This window comes from Malus domestica, chromosome 06, assembly GCF_042453785.1.
Source record: "Malus domestica chromosome 06, GDT2T_hap1".
NCBI lineage: Eukaryota > Viridiplantae > Streptophyta > Magnoliopsida > Rosales > Rosaceae > Malus > Malus domestica.
The window spans coordinates 18,025,277-18,041,474 of record NC_091666.1 but is presented as its reverse complement, the minus strand read 5'-3'; positions in this window follow the sequence as shown (position 1 = coordinate 18,041,474).

The window sequence follows — 16,198 nt, the reverse complement described above, 5'->3', positions numbered from 1 at the left end:
GTAGTCTGTTATCTTTGGGAGTGAGAAGGTTCCTAGCCACCACCGTAGCGGTCATATCATTCTTCATATCAGAGTCAATAACGGTAAGAGGACCAGTAAGGGATAAGAATAATGGGCGCCATATGTTGTCTTGAGAAGGCATGGCTGCCTCTTCACCAAAGTTCAAGTCAAAACGACGGTCGGATATGCCAGACATTTTCAGAAATGATGAAGGAGAAATGAGGTGCAATAAATCTCTAAAGTAAGGGGAAAATTCCTACAAGCAATAACTCTCTGAATGCACTCCTTGCACACAATTGGTGCCCTTATAAAAGAAAGGGCAATAGGGTCGTTGGTTCAAAAATTGAACAGGCACCACTCTCCGGATTTCGAAGAGGCACCACTTTCCACGCGCAACATCAGCTCCTCGGGTACCACATATAACTTTGCCAAAGATCTCTGACAAAGTTTAGACACATAAATTTTGAAGGTCCAGCTACCCTACTATTACCCATAAAGGTAAAGGAACATCACCACTGCTTGATAACTAGAAAGTCCCAATGTGTGTCAACCTCCGTGCTCCATAGCAAGGGAGACTGGCAAAAATGCCCAACCTTTACTCACATTCGAGAAAACACTCCCAACAAGATTGCTTGCTCAAAAATCGAAGAGGAACCACTTTCCGAATCTCGAGAGTCAGACTCCCAATAGGATTACTTTCCCAAAAATTGAAGAGACACTACTCTCCAAATCTCAAGAGTCAGATTCCAAACAGGATTGCTTTCTCAAAAATCGAAGAGGCACCGTTCTCTGAATCTCGAGAGCCAGATCCCCGACATGATTGCTTGTTCGAAAACCAAAGAGGCACCACTCTCTGAACTTCGAGAGCCAGATTTCCTTGGATAAAGCTTGTCTGCAATCTTCATACGCAACATCAGCTTTCCAGATACCACAGACCATTTTTTCAAAGTGCTCTGACAAAGTTAAAACATGTGAAGCTTGCAGCTCCTACTACATTACTATGACCAAGAAGGGTAAAGGAAGAGCATTATTACTTGCTCAAAAATCGAAGAGGCACCGCCCTCCGAATCTCGAGAGCCAGACTCCCAACAAGATTACTTTCTCAAAAATCGAAGAGGCACCGCTCTTCGAATCTCAAGAACCAGACTCCCAACATGATTGTTTTCTCAAAAATCGAAGAAGCACCGTTCTTCGAATCTCGAGAGCCAGATCCCCGATAGGATTGCTTGTTTGAAAACCGAAGAGGCATCGCTCTCCGAACTTCGAGAGCCAGATTTCCTTGGATAAAGCTTGTCTGCAATCTTCACACGCAACATCAGCTTTTCAGATACCACATACCACTTTTTCAAAGTGCTCTGACAAAGTTAAAACACGTGAAGCTTACAGCTCCCACTACATTGCTACGACCAAGAAGGGTAATGGAATAACATTACTACTTGTTGTTAGGGAGACTCCTATATATGTCGACCTCCATCCTCCATGGACAGGCAAACCTGCAAAAATGCTTAACCCTTCCTCATATCTGAGAGGGCACTCCCAACGAAGCCTCTCAAAATACTCAGCTTTCTTCCCCCCCCCCCAATAATACCTATACAAGCCAGCCACACCAGAGCAAAAGTATCCCATATCATCAAGGTCAAAAGCAAGAGTATCCCATATCATGTTTTTTCCCTGTCTTTTCCTTTGCCCTTGTTCTTACCTGTAAGACAAGGAGAAGGAGAGCAATTAATCAGCACTTGGAATCAAGCTTCTAGTTAGGAACTGACTGCCTGGAACCCCTTGCCTGATTACCTACCTGGCATTGCTCTCGAGTACTCATCTTCAACATCTTATGCTTCCAGAAAAGATACCACATCTGCCTGAGGAATAGATAGGGCAAATGAGAAGGATACAAGGAAGCATGTGAAGACAAGTGCAATAGAACACGTGCCGATTCATCTATTACTTCGTCAACAGCAAAAGTATCATATATCATCAAGGTCGAACGCACTCTTGATTTGATTGACTTGTTTTGACCCTCAAATTCTTGAGTCGGCCTTATACTTTGGAGGAAACCAGAAAACCCTCCAGCCCAATTCAAGAATAAGCCTATGGAAAGTTAATTCTTCAAAAGTAAAAGTATCTCATATCATTTTTTCTCCATTTGCTTTTCCTTATCCTTGTTGCTGTTTACGACACAAAAAGAATGAGAACAATCAACCAGAAGCCGAAGTTGAACCTCCGATCCAGGTTACTTGCTTGGAAGTCTGATTGCTTACCTTGTCTGTTACCTATTTCGGCAAATCTTCTAGCTCGGCGACTTAGGGGACTTCTACTATAGGGTTTTGTATCGCACTTGACCAAGCCCGAAACTACAAGTAAGCTTCAAGTGAAATTGATACATTACCTTGTGCATCTTCATCGGTTAAAGATACCACCCCTAGATGGAGGAAAAGTATTTCCAGAAAAGATGCCACATCTATGTATGAGACAGATAAGGCAAGTGAAAATGATACCACACTTCGGTACTTAGAAGTTTCGTGATTACTCAATGGCTTGGATCTTGCAAGTCCCCAAGCAAGGAGTTTTCCTCACTCGGGAACTTAGGGGAGCACTGTTTGTACCATACTTGACCAATCCCGAAACTACTGAGCACCGGTCAACGTTATACCGTCAAGGACCCAGAAGAGTTTCCCTCTAACTAGGAGGCCAATCACAACGCGACACGTGTCGACATCAGAAGCCAATCATAGCACGACACGTGTCAACATCAGAAGCTAATCACAACACGACACGTGTCAATGTCAGAATGAAACTAGAAACTCTCTTCTATAAATAGAGATCATTCTCTCACAATATTTCCTAATGTCATTTGTACTAAATCATTCATTAGTACTCACAAAATGAGAGCTTGAACCTATGTACTTGTGTAAACCCTTCACAATTAATGAGAACTCATCTACTCCATGGACGTAGCCAATCTGGGTGAACCACGTACATCTTGTGTTTGCTTCCCTATCTCTATCCATTTACATACTTATCCACACTAGTGATCGGAGCAATCTAGCGAAGGTCACAAACTTAACACTTTCTGTTGTAACAAAGTCCTCACTTATTTTGTGCATCAACAAGTATTATAGCAAATTATAAAGTACTTCTAACATATTTTCATCCAACCAAAGTTTTTGAAGCTATATGTATTTTGTGTATTTTATGTTTTGGCTAGCCATGCATGTATTTTCTTTGCATGATTAGTTTCTGCCCAAAGGTGTAACAATCATGCAATTTGCGTTTGGTTTGATCCTCCACAACTCGACTATTTCCATGATGAATCTTGCAGAATCGAGAATGAGTAGGTAAATTTGCCAATCTTTTGCCTTAATTTTCTCTGAGTTCTAAATTGGATTAAAATTATTGTTGAAAATTGATGTTGTTGAGTTATCTAAGTGTTTGTTTTAATCAACTTTGTTTTAGAATTAAAACATAAATTTTGAGTTTGGATCCTCTTATTAGGTTTCATTTTAATTTATGACCGAATCTTTAACACATATGTGAGTCTTCTCTCATACACTAAAATAAAATAAAATTTGTAGTCATTGCTAAGTTTATGTTTATGGAACTTTTTTTTTAATTCTAACCTACTTAAAAAAAAAATTATGTATTTGATCTTTATTGATTCAAATAGCCTATATTTTGTTATATGAAAACCAATTTCTCTAGTGTTTAAACTTGCAATTTTGAGTGTTTGCCCAAGTGGGAGAAATAATGTATTATGGGCTTCACACTCATCAATTTTGCATGCTTTTAATGGTCATGGTTTTGGTAGATAAAATGTACATTATCATACTTGTTTATATTTTATTTGTTATATATGCAACTAATCTTGCAGGAAACTCAAGAAGGGTTAATGAGTATAGTCTGCTCAAAAGTGTTTTGCTTATTAATTCATGTTTGTTGGTCAAGAAATTGGACTTGTGATTTATATGTTATTGATGGATAATTAATCTACTCAAAAGTGTTTTCTTATTTAGTCCAACTATAAATCAGTGAACGGTTAAACATAGAATTGACAAGATTGTATATACTTCATCTGCTCAAAAGTGTTGAAACTATATACGTTTTCCCTTGTATTTTATGTTTTAGATGTGAAAACCTAATATAATCCGATTTTGTCCAAAGATGATTCTGGAATTATATGTTTTTGTTGCAATCAAAAAACGTTCTGTTAAAGTTTTATGTTTCTGTCAAATTTTAGATGAATAAAACTGACCATATGATTTTGTATATCTTTTTAGCCACTCACTTCCTTGCAATATCTGACATAGAGATACAGTCAGAAAAATTAGTAGTTGATGTTGAATTTTCCATACTTTTAAATCCTTGATTAATGTTTGATCAATGTGAGCTTTTAAGAGATGTGTGCGTTTATGAGATTTTTAACTCTTTTAATCGGTGGGAGTTTAAGATTGCTTTTGTATATTATTGATTGAAGTGTTAGTGGAAAAATGGTTTAATAGTAAAATTTTATTCATAAATCTTGATAAGAGAGTAATTTTGTAACAGTATATTGTATTTGCATCTTCTCTTATTTTTATGTTTTAATTGACAGAAAATATGAGCCATGCTTGCATAAGGCTCAGTTCAGGAGTTGATCTTTTGCTTATCAACCTGAATTTAACGAATGATGTCAAGCAACATTGTGCTTGTAATTTGATATTCGTGGTAATAGAGTAAACATGTAGAAGCAATTACATGTTATTTTCTATAATCCAATATTTAAACTACTAGTGACAAGTTGTTAAAGGTATAGTTGCAAATTTTGTGGGACTCAGTGATCACCTACCACTTAGCCAAATAAGGATCATGTTCTTGGACACTCAACTGGGAGAATGTAAGTTGTGAGTGTCAAAGAACATGTGCTCACTGTTTCTTGACATACAGGTAACTTGGTCAATCCGAGTTAATAGTTGAGAAAATTATGGAGCCTTATTTCGTTAGGTTTAGGAGTCCTTATTTAGTGCAATTAATCATGAAAACCTTAATTAGTTGACAAAGAATCCGTTACCATCTAGAACTCTAATGAAATCCTAATTGATTTGGAATATCCCTTTAATTAGTTAATAGGCCGGATTAAAGGGATGAGCGTATATATATATTAGGAGGTCCCTGCACTCACATTATTATTTTATTCTAGTGCAAAACCCTATTTTTGTGCACAAGGACTCTCGGCTACTAAAGTGTAGAAGTTCCTCCTTGAAACCCTAGCAGTTATGGCTTTTTCTTCCTCCGCTTTGGAAGATAAGTTTATTTCCCTTTAATTGTTTGATTGGTTTATTGTGGTTATATTTGTTATATATGTGATCCTAGTAACTTGTTGATTTTTAGATTACATCTTACATGGGTTGCTATGTGTCTTGCCTCACTCCCTCCAGATCAGTTGAATCTTTTCCTAATGCTTATTCATTCTATATAGCTGGCCATAAATTATCTTTTATGGGACGGTAAGCTTGATAGTCCAACTTTGGTGAGTCGTCTGACCAAGTTGCACCTAGAAAACTTCCTGAAGGTCATGCTTGCATCACAATCCCGTCCCACCCAAGCATTGACTTCCTGGAGACCCCCACTAGCAGGTTGGATAAAGATCAATGTAGATGGGTCATTTGGTGCTGCTACTAATATGGGAGGTGTTGGTGTGGTATTTTGCAACGAAGTCCGTAGCTATACTAGAGGTTTCGTTCGCCAAATACCGTATGCATCTAATACCACGATAGTAGAATTACTTGCGATTCGAGATGGTATCTGCTGGGCTATGCAATGAAATGTGCCGAGGATTGCTTTGGAAAGTGATTCTTAGCAGATTGTTCAGGCCATTGGCAACCTTAAGATGGGGTCTTCTCACCTGGATTTGATAGCGGAGGATATCAGAGTTAGTTTGTGGGGATTTGGAGCTTCTTAGATTTGTCACATTCGCCGATCCACCAATGTAGTAGCACATCGCGTGGTCAAGTAAGCTTCTTATTCAAATTCTGTTTTTTGTTGGTATGAGGAACCTCCAGACTTGATTCTGGATACTCTTGCCAAAATTGTATGAGTTTATTATAAATTGGAATAAAACCTGACACACCCCGACCCAGAATGTCCACTAGGACCCCAAATCAGGGCGTGCTGACCGACACCTGGAAGGTGACGAAGCCATAAAGTGTGATAATGTATAAAATGTGAATAAATTAAAACCTAAGAGTGCCTAAGTACACAAGTGTGCGGTGAGCGGATCTGAACCCATTTCACGCATGATACAGAGCATAGGTATGGTACAGTAAGGTGAGATAATTATTATACCATAAAAAAAGACATATGTGCTGAAAAGTGCCACGAATCCTCGTCGATACGAAACTCTGCTGCTAGAACCTGAAGGGGTATAAAAATAGAAAATGTGAGTGAGTGAAACAAAACTTTTCAAACCAATTCTAACTACCAAAAGTAGTAGCCCCTCGCCGTAATACCTATATAATTTCGTAGAAATTAACAGGCATGACTATAAATCAAAACTGTAACCAAAATAATAGTCTTACAGTTATGCCACGTCAAATATCTCAACAACAATAAGTAACCCAAGTGAAATAAACCAATATGAAATGGCATGTTAGCCGAATCCACCTATCATGTACAGTTGAATCCATATCTCATCACATATGCTAGTTTATAACATATCTCATCATATATGCTAATATCTCATAACATATCTCATCATATATGCTAGCATCTCATCATATATGCTAGCTCATAACATATCTCATCATATAAATGTAGCATCTCATAACATATCTCATCATCTATGCTAGCATCGCATAATATATGCTAGCTCATAACATATCTTATCATATATGCTAGCATCTCATAACATATCTCATCATATATGCTAGCATCTCAAAGGTTGGAGTCACTTCCACTGACCTGTTCGACTTATCCATAGCTCAATAAGTATACATGCACACGAGTCGGAACCACCTAAAGTGGTCTGTAAGACAGGAATGGGTGTAAATAAATACGCTCAAGTGCTACGATCACGTGCAGCCTGTGCGAATAATTGCCGGTCACCTACGAGTTAGAACCACCTATAGTGGTCTGTACGACAGGAATGTGCACCTACCTTAGATCCAAGGTGAGCGTAAAGTGCGGGAGGTGAAGTGAAGGATTGTGCCCTGGCCACGGGCGGAAGCACTAACACCGGGGTGCAGGTTTATAAGCTCTCAATGCATCTCAACATAACATGTACGATTCATGGGCAACCCGTACGACTGTGTCGGGGTTGCTTAAGACATAATATAGTCATGCCATAACCCCATCATGTCAACTAATACCATAAACTCACTTGAACTTACCTGGGTGTCCTGAGTTCACCTTCGCGCTTCCAAGCATTTACAATGATTATGTGCAGGTAACATACATATGAATATGCCATGATGCAATCAAAATTCAACCATAGCATAGTATTCCCAAATATATATATATATATATAATATGGCATAAAATGCATAATCTGTAACGCCCTACTCCCGAACTACTTATTTTTGAAAATAATTATCGATGATAAGCCCAACTAGATACTAGTTTAATTAACTATCATTACTTACGTTTCCTTACTTCAAATTCCTGATTCTTCCCATATTGATTTATGACCAATATTTAACCACCAAAACATAAGGTTAAATCTTATATTTTCCACCAATGTCCCTCACATTATTCAATTCCCTAAACAAGGCTATTGTCTCAATTATTTAGTCTCATTTATTGTATGGCTGCATCTAACGTCTCGTTAGACTGCCTACGTACCCTAAACAGGGATCAAGCCAATCGTAGTTCACAGTAATTATTTGTAGGTAACATGCATAATTCAATTTAGAAGCATTTGTAGAACTATCAATTATATACATATAACAAAAAGAAAAAGACTCACTCACCTAGAGTCCACGCTATGATTCTCTAGCACGCACATCAAGGTGTCCCGAACGATTAGCATATGTGACCAATTATAGAATCACATCTCAGAACTCTTATCAATAGAATACGTAATTCACATAAAGCACATTCTCAAGGACATTCTAAAATAGTTTGAGACTCATTGACCACAAATCAACCGTCGATCTTTGATTGACGGTAGGGTCTACAACCCTATATAACTCAATCAGGAAGATTTGCATATCAGATTTCTAATCCGTAACCTCCAAAGATTCACATTATGCTTCTAGAATAACATCCTAAAATTTCATTACGATCCAACGGTCGGATCTTGGCCAATTGCCCAAAACCAAGTGGCGGTTAACATTTATTTTACGAACTTACAAATCCAATTTGGGAAGATCCGTACTTCAGATTCCCGATCCGTAATTTCCTATGATCCTTAAATATTACTTATTATAATATATCCAAGTTTGGTGACGATCCAACGGTCGGATCGTCGATTCATATTTTGGCCTAACCAAGTATCGTAACAAAATTTGATTCAAACTATCAACCTATGACATTCGGATATCAAAACTGAATTCAGGGCATTTAATTTAGCTTAAAAGTAGCATCGACAGTCTCCTGGCCACGTGCCGTCGCACGTGCTGCTGCAGGTGGCGGTCGGCCGCCCCGACTCGCCGGAAAATCCAACTATTTCCAAAAATTACCAAAATTTATAAGAATAAAGATCTCAATGAGTAGAGTAACTTTCATACCTCTGACCAAGGCCAATTTGGCCGGTAAGAGCTTCAATTTTAAATAAATCCGTCGGAAACCCTAAAGATGGGTGTTCTTGAATTGTCACCTCCGGTGCTCCGCTGACCCTCCCATTGGTTGGACTTTGTTCCAGACCTCAAGGGGAGTTTAGTGGTGGTGGTAATTGTAGGAAAACGTTTCAAATTTGAGTGATTCGAACACAAAACCGCCACACCCCACCGTGCGGGTTCACCCATTTTCAAGGCCAAAACCCTTGATTTTAAGGTGTAATAGGAAGAGGGAAGGTCATGGGGAGGTTTCCAATTGGTTGCTTGAAGAAATTTACCAGGAAAAGCCGTCGGAGGGATGAATTTGGGTCGCCGGAGTCCATGGGTCGCCGGAGTCCCGGGCTGTCACAAAACCACTATCATTTCTCTTTAAAAAATAAATATAAAAAATTAAAAAAAATAGCTGCCACTTAGTGCTATGATTTAGTGATATTCCGCTCCACTTGTAATTGAAAGGTCATAGGTTCGATTCTCGCTAAAAACAAATTTGAATCACATTATTGCTAACTCATTGTGAGGCTAAGCCCCCCTCCTTTAGTGTAGATAATATCGCTCTCCCCAAAAGCGAATTTAAATCACATTATTACTAGTTAGTTTCTCGTTCTACCCAAATAAAGAAATTTAACTACTACAATGGGTTGCTTAGTCTCTCTTCCGGGTATAATTATTGTTCTACTAATAATATTTAATTAACTTTTCTTTTCGTAGTCGCATAAATGATGTCAATTGTTGATTTATACAAGGGGAGACATAACTATTTTATGGGTGTGTTAACTAAAAAAAATCCTAAAATCAAAAGGACTTTTTTTTTGCTACATATAGATTGTATGCAAAAATTTAAGTTTAATTTTTTTATTCGTATATTTTAAAATTTGCTTGGTATGAACTCAATAAACTTCACAATTGCAAACTACAAAAAAATTATAATAAATCATCTAGTTTCACATATATTTAGATGCAAACATAAGGAGAAGATAGAAAACTTAATATATGAACTATCTTAACTACAACCACGCAACTAGCAAAACAAAATAATGAAAGTAGAAGTAAAGTCAATCTTAAAAAATTGATTGAAAATAACATAAAGCCCACTGAATAAAAAAATAATTATTCTTACACATTTTTTTGTCTATTGTATAAGGCCATACACCTAAAATACATACATATTGCTACAAATTCTCCTTGAGCTACAGCCCATCGTAGCTCCTTCAGAGGATGTATATTTTTTATTAATAAAAAGGGGGAAGGGGAGGCTCCATCTCAAGTTTATGGAGTACCACGAACGTGTTTGAGAACTCACAAATAGAATTTTGACCCCTTTTTAAAATTTTTACAAATAACCGACCAAAATATATTGCCCAACATAGTCCCAAGTTCAGCGAAGAGGAGCATATTATGCTTCAATTTTTTTATATTTTGTGGACCCTACGATTTAGATTGGAAGAATGATGACGAAGGATCGAAAGGAGCCCACATTTTGTGTTGTTGTGTTTGTGTCTACATGGTACAACTTGTTTTCATTTAATATCCAATTAATTAGAATTATATCATCAAGTACATGTGGGAGCATTTTTACTTACTATCATAATTATTGTATATGTTTATCATACACTTAGACTTAGTTTGGGAGTGAGGTGCTTAAAAAAAAAGCACCTATGAAAAAAAGCTGTGAGAGTTTTAGGTGTTTGGTAAACTGAAAAAAAAAAGGGCTCATTTTGGAAGCTGCTGTGAGAATAAGCTGAAATCAAAGGAAAAAGCTGAAGCTGCTATTTGCAGCTTTGGAAAACTGACTTTTTTTCAAAGCACACAGAGCTACAGTGCTCCTTTAATGAAAAGACCCACTATCAGACTGCTTTTCTTTCCAAAAGCACTTTTACAAAAAAGTTTACCAAACGCTCTGTTGATTTATTTCACAGCCGCTTATTCTCACAGCACAGCCGCTTATTCTCACAGCAGCTTTTTTTCAAAGCACAGCAATACCAAACCAGCCCTTACTCATTTGTTATTTGTTATTTCATTTAATTTCAGTTAATTTTTATATTAAATGTTATTTTTTTAATTTTAAAAAATACTAACCAAGATTAAATGAAAGACACATGATAGATGATTAAGTGTATTGTGAGCATACACCAAAGTTTAGGATGACGAGAAAAATAGCTCGGATAACGGGGAAGTGCCACTCGTCAATCGCATCTTGCACCAAGTGTCTCTGACCACACCTCAACTCTTCACCAATAATTACAGCACAAATTAAATTATCAAACTAAATGGAGATTAGAGAGGAGAGAACACAATTAATGTAAAAGTCAACTCTTGCAGCCCCTGCCAAAACCGTTTTTCAAATTAACACTTCATTGGGTGCAAAAGTACCAGATTACCCTTCAAGTTCTAACATATTCCAAGCCTCAAATGAATAAGGGAAATTTTATTTGAATTCATCTAACGTTTTTCTATACATAACTTACGCTCTTCACCCATATTTTTTTTAATTAAAGAATCAACATCTCTTTAAACCCAAATTTATTACCTAAATTACCCTTTCAAACCCAAATTCAAAATGTAAATTTATCTTTACACTCATTTCCTTTATAAAATAATATCTCTAATTGATTCTTTTTTTCTTCAAAAAGGCATCCTTTGCCCCTGTATAATTGCATATGACTATCATTTCCATGGTTGTTTTTTTTTTCTTTTACCAAACCCATCCATAGACTTGGGATCCAAGAGATCATTCCATAGATTTGAATTTGCCAGAGAATGCAATACAAGCTCCAGTTCAGTCTATCACTTTGCCAAAAAAACATTTGACCTTGATGCTTTGGATTTGGATGGAGACATGACACCCGCTTGCGAGTGGTCAAGGTTTATGAGGTTGGGCAATCGTTATTTGCACCAAGAATCAAATTATATGTCTTTGCACTACTAATCAAAAGTCCTTGCAATGGTGTTTTGGGGGCAGACAGACGGTAGATACAAAAAATACAATATAATATAAGAAGTATGAAATTTAATCTAAAGAATAAGCAAACAAACAAAATATCCATAAATCGAGTCATGCCTTAGTTGGGCGATTCAAAACTTCAAAATCATTATCCATCAATAAAAAAAGCTTGTTTTTCTCTATCAGAACTATTAGGGTTTTAGTCGGAATTGACATATGATAAACAAAGGATGATGCTAGGGTTTAATTATAGTGTATGGGTTTATTGAGAAATTTGAGTTTTATTATTAATTTCATTTTGTACTTAATAGTAATTATGCAATAGGGTAAAATAGATAATTAACATTTAAAATTTAAATTGGGTGTAGAAAGATGTTACATGAGTTTAAATAAAATTTCACAATGAATAAATATGGCTCTAACATATTCAAAGCTTTTTGAATTGACCAAAATGACCTGCAGGAATGCAAGAGAAATCATCTTCGATAAGAGTAGTTGAAACTTGAAAAGACCATCTAAATGCATGAAACAAGCGAGTGATTTTTGCACTTCACTTTTTTGTTTTTCGACACTAATTTGATTTTTATGTATTCAATTGAATAAATGAAAAGACAAAATAAGGGTGCAGAACGAGAAAACAAGAGTGAAAATCATTGCCCAAACAACCGAATAAGATAACAAGAGCAAGATAATCGTTTTCCACAATTTGAGCAGTTAGGTTAGTTCAATGGCATTTTCCGAAATTCGAGACGAAATATTGGGCATTTATGTCATTTCATCTTTACCACAAGCTGCCTCGTCTCAGATTAAAAGCCTTCACACCAGCTGCTTCCATTTGAAAAATGAGAGACAAACTCAGTTCCCCTGAATCTTCATCTTATAGAATGATGAGAATTCAGCATCTCAGATTTGTATGTGTGGCCTTCATGATCATGCTTTTGATCAGTCAGACATCGAGTTATCGTCGCATCGATAGAATGAAATTTGAAGGAGCCAAGCAAACTGAAAAAACTGGATTCTACTCCAGAAATTCATGGCATGTCTCCAGAGAAGCTCCAGAGGAGGGATCTCGTGTGACCGACCGAGTTACCGGCGTTTCCCTACGAGAAGTTCCACAGGGACCAAACCCACTTCACAACTGATCAGCCTTCTTGCAACTATATTTGTGTATTCTCAGTCATACAGTATTATTTTTGCAGTTTCGGTGTAAGTCATTTCTTTTTTTTTTTTCTAGTGAAAAATGTTAAGAGTGAATGTAGTTTATGAAGAAAGTGTGGCTGTAAACAGTTTTGGATTCAAATGATTAAAGCTATTAGCATGCACATAAAATCTGCACTTGATTTCTGGAGATTTTGCACTTGTTCTCGGGAGTAAAATTATTATTTTCTTTAGCACATGAAAAATATTATTCTAAATGAACAAAACAATATTAAAAATATATAGCAAGTGGTCGATTGCTCTGACCCCAAGTGGCGCATAGGATCTTTATTTTCCAATCCACTACAGCTCGGATTCAAAAGCCTCCCTGAATTTAGTATAGTTCATATTAGTAATATCGCTTGTAACAAAAATAAAAAGTTAATTAAGAATTAGTTTATATGGTCTTTCTTTTCCAATCCACTACGGCTCTTGTTTCTTGGTCTTTCTTTTCAAATCCATTACGGCTCTTGTTTCAAATTCTTCCCTCATTTTATTGTAGCTCATATTAGTAATATGGCTTGTAATTTAAAAAAAAAAATTAGTAATCAGTTCATATGGTCTTTCTTTTCCAATCCACTATGACTCACATTCAAACATTTCCCTCATTTTAATGTAGCTCATATTAGTAATATCGCTTATAATAAAAAAAATTAAATTAATAATTAATGGATAAGGTCTTTATTTTCCAATCCACTATAGCTTGGACTCAAACTCTTCCTCATTTTAGTGTAGCTCAAATCAATAATATCGCTTGTAAAAAAATATTTTAAATTAGGAATCAATGGATAGGGACTTTCTTTTCCAAACCACCACAGCTCGGATTCAAACCCTTTCTTCATTTTTGTGTTTTTCAGATCAATAATAGCGCTTGTAATAAAAAAAATAATAAATTAGGAATCAGTGGATATGGTCTTTCTTTCCCAATCAATACAGATTCAAACTCTTCCCTCATTTAAGTGTAGCTCATATTAGTAATATTACTCGTAATAAAAAAAATTAATTAGGAATCAGTGATTGGATCTTTCTTTTCTAATTCATTACGACTCTGATTCAAACTCTTCCCTCATTTTAGTGTAGCTCAGATCAGTGATATCAATTGTAATAAAAAAAATTTAAATTAGAAATCAATGGGTATGATCTTCTTTTTTGTTTTTTGTTTTTCTTTTTCCAATCCATTACGGCTCGGATTCAAACTCTTCCCTCATTTTAATTTAGCTCATATTAGTAATATTGCTTGTAATAAAACAATTAAAAATTAGGAATCATTGGATAGGGTCTTTATTTTCCAAACCACTATGGCTCAAATTCACACCCTTCCCTCATTTTAGTGTAGCTCAGATTAGTAATATCACTTGTAACAAAAGGAGTTTAATATTAAAAAATAATGAATGGGCCTTTCTTTTCCAATCCACTACAGCTCGGATTCAAACTCTTCCCTCAATTTAGTGTAGCTCATATTAGTAATATCGCTTGTAATAAAAATAAAAATAAAAAATTAGGAATCATTGAATAAGTTCTTTCTTTTCCAATCTACAATGGTTCAGATTTAATCCCTTCTCTCATTTTAGTGTAGCTCAGATCATTAATATCACTTGGAAAAAAAAATTAAAATTAAGAATCAGCGGATTGGGTCTTTCTTTTCAAATCCTACTACTCAAATTCAAATTCTTCCCTCATTTTAGTGTAGCTCAGATTAGTCATATGACTTGTAATAAAAAAAGGCCTAATCGGATAAATGGTCCTCGTGGTCATAAGGTATTCGGATGATAGCCCTTGTGGTAAAAAAATTCGGATTTAAACCCATGTGGTCACAGTCTGTTAGGATTTAAACCCCTGTGGTCTAAGTCTGTTAGGATTTATGCCCTTCTGTCATTCCTCTATTAGGTTTAGGTTGGCAAAATCGGATAAATGGTCCCCGTGATCATAAAGTATTAGGAAAATAGTCTCTGTGGTAAAAAAAATTCGGATTTAAACCCATGTGGTCTAAGTTTGTTAGGATTTATGCTTGAAACTAAAGGTTTTGTCATTTCTCCGCTAAGCTTACAGGTGGAGCAGAGTTTCTCTAAGGAGACGCGACAGTACGAGGTGGAACTAATAAATCACATAATTCATTAAAATTCAAGATCTAATAAATCAAATAATTCAAAATGCCTTTATAAAATTAACGAGTTTTTGACTCTCGAATATCCAACCGATTAATTAATTCTTTATAACATATTCTTTTTTTCTTTGACAAATAAGACAGTGATTGTTGGCGTTTTCCCAGAATTTTACGTAAACCTCTATGAGATAAATAGTTTTTTTGTGTAATTGTAAATGTGAAGTAAGTCTTTGTATCCTATTGGTGAAACTAACTATTTGAAATTCAACAGATCCTCTGTTTTTGTCTTTTTCTTCTTGTGAAATAACTGAGATGAATGAATTTTTTTACCATAAACTGAAATCTTCTCCCCCCACCCCTTCTTTTTATTGTAAGATATTTTTTATTGATAGATATTCAGAGAAACTCTGCTCCACCTGTAAACTTAACAAAGGAATGACAGAACCTTTAATTTCATGCATAAATCCTAATAGACTTAGACCACAGGGGTTTAAATCCGATTTTTTTCTACCACAAGGGCTATCTTTCGAATTTCTTATGACCACGAGAACCATTTATCCAATTTGGCCAACCTAAACCTAATGGAGGAATGACAGAAGGGCATAAATCCTAACAGACTTAGACCACAGGGGTTTAAATCCTAACAGACTGTGACCACAGGGGTTGAAATCCGAATTTTTTTACCACAGGGGCTATCATCCGAATATCTTATGACCATGGAGACCATTTATCCGATTAGGCCTAAAAAAAATTCTAAAACTGGGAATCAGTGGATAGGGTCTTCCTTTTCCAATCCACTACTGCTCGGATTCAAACCCTTCCCTCATTTTAGTGTAGCTCAGATTAGTAATATCACTTGTAATAATAAAAAATAAAAATAAAAAAGATTAAAATTAGGAATCAAAGAGTTGTAAGAAAAAAGGTGAGAACCAACAAACCAAGTTCTTGCCGGAAAGGTTTTTTTTTTTTTTTTCAATGTACAAGACTTGTCAAGACATGACTAGGTAACTTTTTTTTCAAAGTACAAGACTTGTCAAGACATGACTAGGTAACTGGAGTTGCGTCGCCAACAAGAAGTTGTTAACATAAGAATTGAACATGCAAACACGTAATTGATTTTTGGCTTGAATTTGGTGGAACACAATTTGGATTCTTATGGAGTATAAAATTATCTGAAATGCATAATAATAATAATTTAGTTGCATGTTA